General features: G+C 35.8%; 1 protein-coding gene across 1 annotated transcript in view; it reads left to right on the top strand.

The window, feature by feature from the left end:
* Positions 1–784: 784 nt before the first annotated feature.
* The window catches only part of Ankef1 (ankyrin repeat and EF-hand domain containing 1), a 48281-nt gene continuing 39786 nt past the window's right edge, over positions 785–9279 (top strand). The window contains exon 1 of the mRNA XM_048348803.1: positions 785–1153. The gene's annotated coding sequence lies outside the window, so the exon portion shown is untranslated. The remainder of the gene's footprint in view (positions 1154–9279) is intronic.

The following is a 9279-nucleotide window of genomic DNA, read 5'->3' as shown; positions in this document are numbered from 1 at the left end:
CTTTTGATATGAAAGATGTTTTGTTGGATTGTATTCTCTAGTATTTTAAAGACAAATACACAGTCAAAAGGAGTAAATCTTTGCATGCTTAAAAATTAATCTGTTTCGGGGCTGGGGATATGGCCTAGTGGCAAGAGAGCTTGCCTCATATACATGAGGCCCTGGGTTCGATTCCCCAGCACCACATATACAGAAAATGGCCAGAAATGGTGCTGTGGCTCAAGTGGCAGAGTGCTAGCCTTGAGCAAAAAGGAAGCCAGGGACAGTGCTCAGGCCCTGAGTCCAAAGCCCAGGACTAGCCAAAAAGTAAAATAAAAAATTAATCTATTTCTCCTTCATACTGAAGTAGTGCATTTAAATTTTCCAAGAAACATCAGATTTCCATAAAAGCTTTACATTACAAGCACACATTAGCACATTTTTATTCCTTGGAATAAAAACTTAAAAAAAAAAAAAACCCAGTGGATAAGCCACACAGTTAGGGGATAAAGTGAATTCTTGGACTTCTTTCCCTTAGGGAGTTTATGGTGAAGTAATTGCCAATCCTTGACCCACGGCCCCAGCTCTGTGGGAGTTGGGAAATCAAGTTTCATCATGGACTCCTGGGTAGATACTTGGAGGAATTACCACATACTCCATCATGTTTAGAAACATCCTTTTTCCTGCCCACACTTTCCCAAGACTTCCTTGCACACTGGGTGCCTTGGAGATTTAAAAACCCACCCTTCGAATGAGGAGACAGGCAGCCATGTTGGCACAGCTGGTCCTTTTTGTCGTGGATCTCCTGCTTGCTTTCGCCATTGCTGTTGCTCTCTACGCTGTTTACTTAATAGCAACTGCAGGTATTATGGTCTCAGTCATTTTCTGTATCTTCAAAGAAGACATGGAAATAAACTCTGATTTGAACAAGAGCCGACGCTGGGTACTAGATTCTGGCAAGACAACTAGGAAACTATTTGTGGGCAACTCGGAGAAAATCAGCTCAAGGATGCTTTCTGGTGCGATTTCCAGAGGTGAGAGAAGGGGTGCTCCTGCCCAAAGATGGTGATTCTCTCTTCTGAAGATCAAGGTGCTCCTAACAGTGGAACAGCCACATGAGAAGACTTGTGGGAATGCGAGTCCACAACCAAACTTGCAAGAAATAGTTTTTAAGGTGAGCTTGTCAAATGTTCAGATAAATGCTCATTTTGTTCTTTAGGGGGGAATGGAGTTTGAACTGGGGCCTTATGCTTGCAAGACTGGTGCTCTAGTACTTCAGCCATTATTCCAAACCCCGATAGAGTGTTTTCTTGTTGCTGTTGTTGTTGTTGTTGTTGTTGTTGTTGTTGTTTTCAGATCTGATCTTACATTTTTCCTGGGGCCAGACTTATACCTAAATTCTGCTTCTTGGGATAACAGATGTGAATCACAACACCCAGTTTGTTGAGATAGGAACTTGCTAACATTTTACCCAGGTTGGCCTTGAACTGCTCATCTCCTGATCTCTATCATTTGCCCCAGTCTCTTCTCTCCCATATACTCTTAATATAAAGGAAAGAACTGCTGATAATAATTTGATAAGGCAATGCTTTTCATTTTGGGTATCTTTGGGAGCTGGGCCTCAACCTCTACTTTACTCTTGCTTTATGTCCGACATATTTTTATACCTTGTGTTAATCAGGGCAAATAAGTTAGTACAACTTTCTGGGCTCCTCTAGTTCACCATTCAGTCCTTTTTTGTATTCAGTGCTGTGACTGCTCCTTAGCCTTTGTATGAGTTCTAGAAGTAGAGGCTTATATCTGCTAAATTCTAAGTTCAATAATATGGAGACTCACTTCTAAATTTTTTTACTTACCAGTGAATCAACCAAAGATAGTTTGCTTCTATTTTACAAATGACAGCAGCCTAGTCTTCAAGAGGACTTTGGGAGTCATTCAATGTGCTTCTCATCCAATTAAGTATATGTTACAATATCCTTGGAAGATAACCATCCAATTTCTGCCTAAACTTCAGGATGAGACAAGTTTCTTACCTTACAAAGCAGTCTGTCATTAAGACATTCTTTAAATAGCCAATAGAGAGCTGAGTCTCTGCAACTCCCATCTCTTTGTCCTATTTTTCTCTATTAGGCAATACAGAAAATAAGTCAGTACATAGATGTCACTAGAACAAAAAATTCCAAAAAAAAATGCAAGCTTCTCTCCTGATGAATTTTCTACTCAAAGCATTGAGCCATGTTGACTTTTGCACTACAAATAGGACCCATTTAATAATAGAAAGATAAATCTGAGCATACTTTATTGGCGCAATCTTGGTTCTTCCTCTTTTTATTACTTCTTATATGTTTTTGCCAATTAGCAATTTTGAAATTAATTTCTTCAAAGCTGCCTCAACACTGGAAGCATTGCCAATTTGCATGGAAGAATAACATTTATTGGTGCATTCATAACTAGTAAGAAGTAACTCTAATGCACTGACCCAATTGCACAGCACATCAAAAATTCAATTCAACCTCAAATGACTCTCACAGATGTCCAGTCATTTTCTAGTGAATGTTATTCAGATCAAATGAATGTGAACATTTTGGAAAATTGTCAATCTTGTCAATACAATGTTTGTATAGAGAATAGAGAAACAGCAGTATTACAGAATGAAACCCTTCATCAAAGGTGGCTGAGAATGGAGAAAATAGGGAAAGAGTCCAGCTATCCCATTTCTGGTGATGGTGAGATGGAGCCAAACTGGAACTTGGGCTAAAAATGGTGAGTTACCATGGAGAATTTTTGTGTCTCCCTCATTAGATGTAGGGAAGATAGTACAAAAAGCTTACTATTTTCTGGCTTGGTGAATGGTTAGAGGAGGGAGATAAAGGTCAGAAGACAAGAAGGAGCTTGAGTCCTGGAATACATCCTCCTAGTGATATTTGTCAGACTCAGGTGACATTTCTATCAATAAATAAGCTTTGAGATCTGGGAATTCCATTGGTAAGTTAAGTATATCATTTACTGGACGCTGACTTATGCATCAACTCATTGATTCCCTCAGCCTTTATTTCCCCATCCGAACAGAAAGACATATGAAGCCAATGACTTGATAAACTCCTTAAGGTCTAAAAAGAAGTGTATTTTAGTCAATAAAATAAGCCTAAAATCCAAAGCTTGGCCATACAATATGCAAATTTATGCTCAGACATAATTTGCTAATACCTGAGGCACAAATGAAGCGTGGAAGCAATTTCAGGAGCATTTATTAGATTGAAGGCAAAACTCTTGGCATAAATTTTCTTAACGTTTATCACCATGTTCCCGTTAAAATGTGTCTTGTCTCACTTTCATCCCACATGTCCATTGTCCCAGTAGTTCATACAGACCATCCAAGACTTCCAAAACAGTGCATTTTTGTTCTATGCACAAGGAAGGTATCTTTGTGGATTCAATAACAATCACTTAAATTACTTTTTCCTTAGGATCTCAATTTGTTAATTTGTAAAATGAGAACATAGTGTAAACAATGTCATTAGCCATTTCTACGGGAATATTTTATTATTTGAAGGGCCTATGGCCTTTGCTACTCTCTGAACTAGGCAGTTTTGCAAATAACTTTTAGAGATTTCCCATTGTGTTTCAATTTGATGAGATCCATAACTTAGACATGAATTAAAAACTTCAGGAAAAGTAATCAACTAAACAAATAAAAGTAAAAGTTTCCACAAAATTAAAATCTCAATAAGGCCTCAAAGCTTGCCAGCTTTAATTTTATTCATTTTTAATATCCTGTGTTTTCAATGGGAAAATTAATCCAGGCTGTCCAATTGATTTGCATTGCAAATTATCTTTTGTGCCTTAGAAGACAGATTTTTATAAAAGCAAGGGTTGGTTTGGCAATGATATTTTTTGGATGTGACATCAAAAGCACAATAAAAAAGTAAAAATAGATAAATGGACTTGGCCTACTTAAAAACTTCTGTACATCAAAAGATATAATCAATAGAGTGAGAAGGCAATCAGTAGGAGAAAATATCGGCAAATTATATATTCAACAAGGGGCTCATATCCAAAATATATGAAGAACTCCTAAACTCAACAACAAGAAAACAAAACCTGGTTAAAGTATCAGCAAAAGTCTTGATTAGGCATTTCTCAAAAAAATTATTAATAGCCAATATTCCCTTTAAAGATGCTGAGTACTTTGCATTATTAGGGAATGCAAATCAAAGGCACAATTAACTGTAACCTCATATCTATCATTAAAATATAAAGAAAAATAAGGAAAATTGCAAGTGTTGACAAAGATGTGGAGAAATATGGAATACTTACCTTTGATGAAAATATAAAATGAAGCAACCACTGTAGATAACAGTATAATGGATGCTTAAAACATTCAAAGTAGAATTATTATGTGATTCACCAATTTCGTGTCTGGGTATACACCCAAAAGAACTGAAAGTCTTGCAGAGCTATTTGTTTATCCATGGTCAAAATAGCATTATTCACAACCAAGGAGAAATGAAGAACCATTGTTTAAGGAGTACAGTCTCAATTATCTATCATAAAAAGAGTTCTGGAGACATGGACACTGGATTGTAAACTTTAAAATGGTTCACTTTATGTTACTGTATATTTCAGTACAACTAAAACATGATATAAAGGAAAAGGAAGTTGATTTACAGATTTGATTTAATTTCTAAGTCAATATATAGGAGAATGTACAAACCAGAGTTTTCTTCCCTTTTTTTGCTTGTCTGTAAAAGTTAAAAACTACAGGGTATGATGCTCTTCCTGGAGCATTTATATGTATTCTGTGTGTGTGTGTGTGTGTGTGTGTGTGTGTGTGTGTGTGTGTGTGTGTCTCAGTGTGTGTGTGTGGTGGGGGCTGTTTCTGGGGCTTGAACTCAGGGCCTGGGCGCATTCCCTGAGCCTCTTTGTACTCAAGGCTAGCACTCTACCACTTGAGCCACAACTCCACTTCTAGTTTTCTGGTGGTTAATTGGAGAGAAAAGTCTCAGGGACTTTCCTGCCCAGGTTGGCCTTTAACTGAGATCCTCAGATCTCTGCCTCCTGAGTAGTTAGGATTATAGACATGAGCCACAGATGTGAGCCACCAGCACCCTGTTATACACCCATTCTTCCGCTTGGCTTCACAGTAACACCACCTAAGGAGCTTTTAAGAAAAGGAATATTAAAATTGAGAGACAAAGGATAAAAAGACAATCCATTCCAAAAGCAATACTTGCAAAAACTATTCAGTGTAAATCAACTGCACAACTCTTGGGGGGAGAGGGAGGGGGCAGGGATGAGGAAGGAGGTAACAAGTTGAACAAGAAATGTACTCACTGCCTTACATATGAATCTGTAAACCCTCTATACCACACTTTGACAATAAAGAAAAAAGTTTAATAAAAAAAGAAACATTCTTCAATTGAAGGTGATGTAGAGATTTGAAAACATCCTCAGGTGTTGGTAATGTGAAGGCAGAACTGACCCTCAGCTCTTCACCATTGAGTTATCTTTGTTAGTTTGTGATTTTTGTCTGGTTCTTGGCACTAATAACCACTGGCAAGCTCCATCTTGGAATATCTCTATTTTATAAATAAATGTAGGTTCTTGGGTGGATTGAATCAATTTAGAACAGGATTCAGTAGCACATTAGTTAGGTTTGTTTTCTTCTTGAACAGATGAGTCACTAATTTGTTTGCTATTCCCATACAATTCTCACGAAAGTCATTCAAATACTTTTAAGACAAGATGAAATCAAGGCTTCCCTGAGGGTTCTTAATGAGACTGAACTGAAGACAAGCAGAAAACAATGGTGGAATATTTCTTACCATGTAATTTTTCTGAGCGTTTTTACCACTTAGGTGACAGCCATAACTCCTGAAGTTCGGGCTCCTTATTTCCTTTGAACATGAAACCATTAATATCTGTTTCCAACACTGAATTCAGTGTTGGAAATTGTTCTATCATGGGTACTTTGAACTCTTCCTGAGAATGGCTAAGGGTAGGGATATGTGGAAAACATCTGTACTATCTCAGTAGAGAAAACAAGGGCTTTGAGGCAGGTAACTTGGGAAAGTTGTATCAACTCGGAAGCCCATGATCTATTTAGTAGAACTTTCCTGAATAGACTAATCATGTAATTGGGCTAATATATGAAAACTCTAAATATTAACCAGAAAATAGGTAACCTTATTTATTTTTCTGCACTTTTACTAATATTTTCTAGACTATAGTCTCTGTTTTACTTGTTTACATTAACATCTTTAGTAGACTAGTACCATTAATAGTGGAACAAAATTTTTTTATTTATTGATAAGTGACTAGGAGTATTAGTATATTATTAATTTATTGTTGTGAGAGACCACCAACTGAAATCAATTTTAATAAATACTATCAATTTTGTAACTATTTAAAATCAGTTTCAATATTTCAGAATATAATAATTCAAAAATTTTCCATTTGGTTGTTTTGTTTTTGCTTTTAAACTTTGTTTTATAAACTTCTTGGACAATTAAAGGACACAGTTTCATAGCTAACACTGACACTATGTAACTCATTTGATCATGATTCCATTGTGATATTTATAGAGATTTGTACTTTTCCAGGATATTCACTATTCGAGACTCATGTTTAATATTTTTAATTCTATTTTATAACAGCACCTCATTGAAATCAACCACAAAGGAGATAATTTACTGAAACAAGATTTTTTTCTCATTTTTATTATATGTGGTAATTTTTTCTCATGAAATACATCAAGGTTTACTAATATACAGTGAACCATCACTGTTAAAATAAGAATTGTGGAAATTTCCATTTCACATTGCATGTGAATGGTTTACTGAATAATTGGTGTATATATCTTGAAATTTTTCCATCTTAAGTTTTGACCCCTGGCAATTTTACTTAATAACGTCTTTATGAAACATTATGATTTCATGTCATTGCTCATCTTGACTAATTCAAAAGGAACAAATGAGATTCATGTTCCTGAAGTAGTCCTGCCAAATTTAGACAAATATATTGGAATATATTTTTTATTCCCAGGGGTTGTCTGCTTATAGCTTGATTTATTTTACTGGATAATTCTTACAGTAGGATTGAGAGAAGTAATAGAAACATAACTCTTGTGGAGAATGATATGATTGTGTTTATACACTCACAAATCCCAAGGAAAATGAACATATCAAGGAAATGGGCATGGCTATAATAAATCCTGTCAATAACTGCATAAGTTCTTTCTTAAATTACTGTTTGTTTATAAATGTCAATATAAAATACAGCTCTGAATAAACACAAATTCTTTCCAAAATATTTTCAAGTCTGAAAAATACAGACTCTTCCAAAGTTCATATATTTCTATATAAACATTTTGGATAATTCCAAAAAACAGAAGACATCATTTCAACATGGAGATATTGATATCAGGTCATAGAATGACAGCTAGTAAGAGATCCCAAATGAATGACTTCACAAAAGATTTCACTCTGTCTTTTTAAAGTGATGATATAATCTTCCTTTTAGTGAAAATGTATAAGACTCTGGGAAAACACCGAAGTACATGAGGCAGGAGACCTGAATAAAAAAGGATATAATTCCAAGGTTAGTATGAGTATCTTTGATCAGAAATGCTTGAAACCAGAATTGTTTAGGAGTTCACATATTTACATATGCATGAGATAACATAGAGTATCAACTCTAAATAAGAAAGTCATATATGTTTCATATTCATTTGATGTGTTATAATCAATGGTGATTTTATACATGTTAAATTTAATTCATGAAATGAAGTCTCCTAGTAGGGAATTTTCTACTTGTGGTATCCTGTGAGTATTCAAAACCATTAGAATTTTGGAGCACTTCTGATTTTAGGGGTTTTTGTTTGTTTGTTTGTTTGTTTGTTTAGATTTTAAGGTATTCGGCCTATGGTAACAAATGAAATACATATCGACAAAGCATTTCAGTTTTCCAACTCCCCATGGTCTTTACGATCTTACTCAAAAGTCACATTTCCCTGCCTCTTGCATCTTGGCCAGCCTTTGATCTTGATTTGGCTGGTAAAACACATTGGAATGAGGACAAGCAGTGATTCCTGGCCTGGACCTGGTTGTTTAAAAACCCTACATTTCACTGTGTATTTTGTAGTCCTGCCAGTATCTTGGAAATGAGTTTCAGTCAATTTGTTACAGAATGAGAGCCCGCAGTGAGCAACTCTGGTCACCCTGGATAGATCAGTCTAGAGCCACCAGTCTCCCAAAGATGGGAGAGAGCCCACTAAGCTTATCAGAGGTGTGCACCTATTTGTAGAAGAATGGCCACAAGTAGACAGGGGAATCAGCTGAGACCAGAGGAACCATCCAGAGCTGAGCCAGGAAATTAGAAGCAGTAATATCTACTTACCATCTACTTGCCATTTTTGGTAACCTCTTGCTTTTGCGTTGTGTCAATTCATGCTGGTAATGTGGAGTTTTAGAGCTTCTCAATGCTTTTTTTTTTTTTTTTGGCCCGTCCTGGGGCTTGGACTCAGGGCCTGAGCACTGTCCCTGGCTTCTTCTTGCTCAGGGCTAGCACTCTGCCACTTGAGCCACAGAGCCACTTCTGGCCATTTTCTGTATATGTGGTGCTGGGGAATTGAACCCAGGGCCTCATGCCACTAGGCCATATCCCCAGCACCTCTCAATGCTTTTTAGTTCATTTAAATTTTCTTTTTCCCTACAGAAATCACTGTTTTATACTAGATTTTTCTCAAAACCACATTTGTTTTGTGGTTTTAATGAGAATTTATTTACAAATATTTTTTCTGTGAAATAAAGCAAGCAAATAGATTTCTGGCCATCTTGTTTCATTTCTTAAGCTAGCTAAATAATAGAGAAGTGTGGAAACAAGAATGGAGAGAAAACCTAAAAGTTCATGCAAAAGTAAATAACTCACTTTCCCAAATAGTACTGATAGTTGAACTCACAGTATCAGAAGATATCAAGATGATAGAAACAAGTCCAAAAATAACCTTTCTTATCAATATGTAAATTAAAATGAAAACTTATCATGTACTGGGTAAAATATCAACAAATGTATGTTGTACACAGGAATTCCTTTAAGGCATAAATATACACAGATCATAAAAATACTACAAAATTGGAGAGTAATATTAATATCATAAACAGTTGACTAAGCAAGATGTATTGTATACATAAAATGGATATATTAAATGAAAGGTCCCTTGTACAACTATTTAAAGATTTTTTTAAGCATGAAAAAAGACTTCATAAGATTGACTCATTAAGAGAATTTATAGCATTGTGC

This window comes from Perognathus longimembris, chromosome 6 (assembly GCF_023159225.1).
Source record: "Perognathus longimembris pacificus isolate PPM17 chromosome 6, ASM2315922v1, whole genome shotgun sequence".
NCBI lineage: Eukaryota > Metazoa > Chordata > Mammalia > Rodentia > Heteromyidae > Perognathus > Perognathus longimembris.
This window is presented reverse-complemented; position numbering and strand designations above follow the sequence as displayed.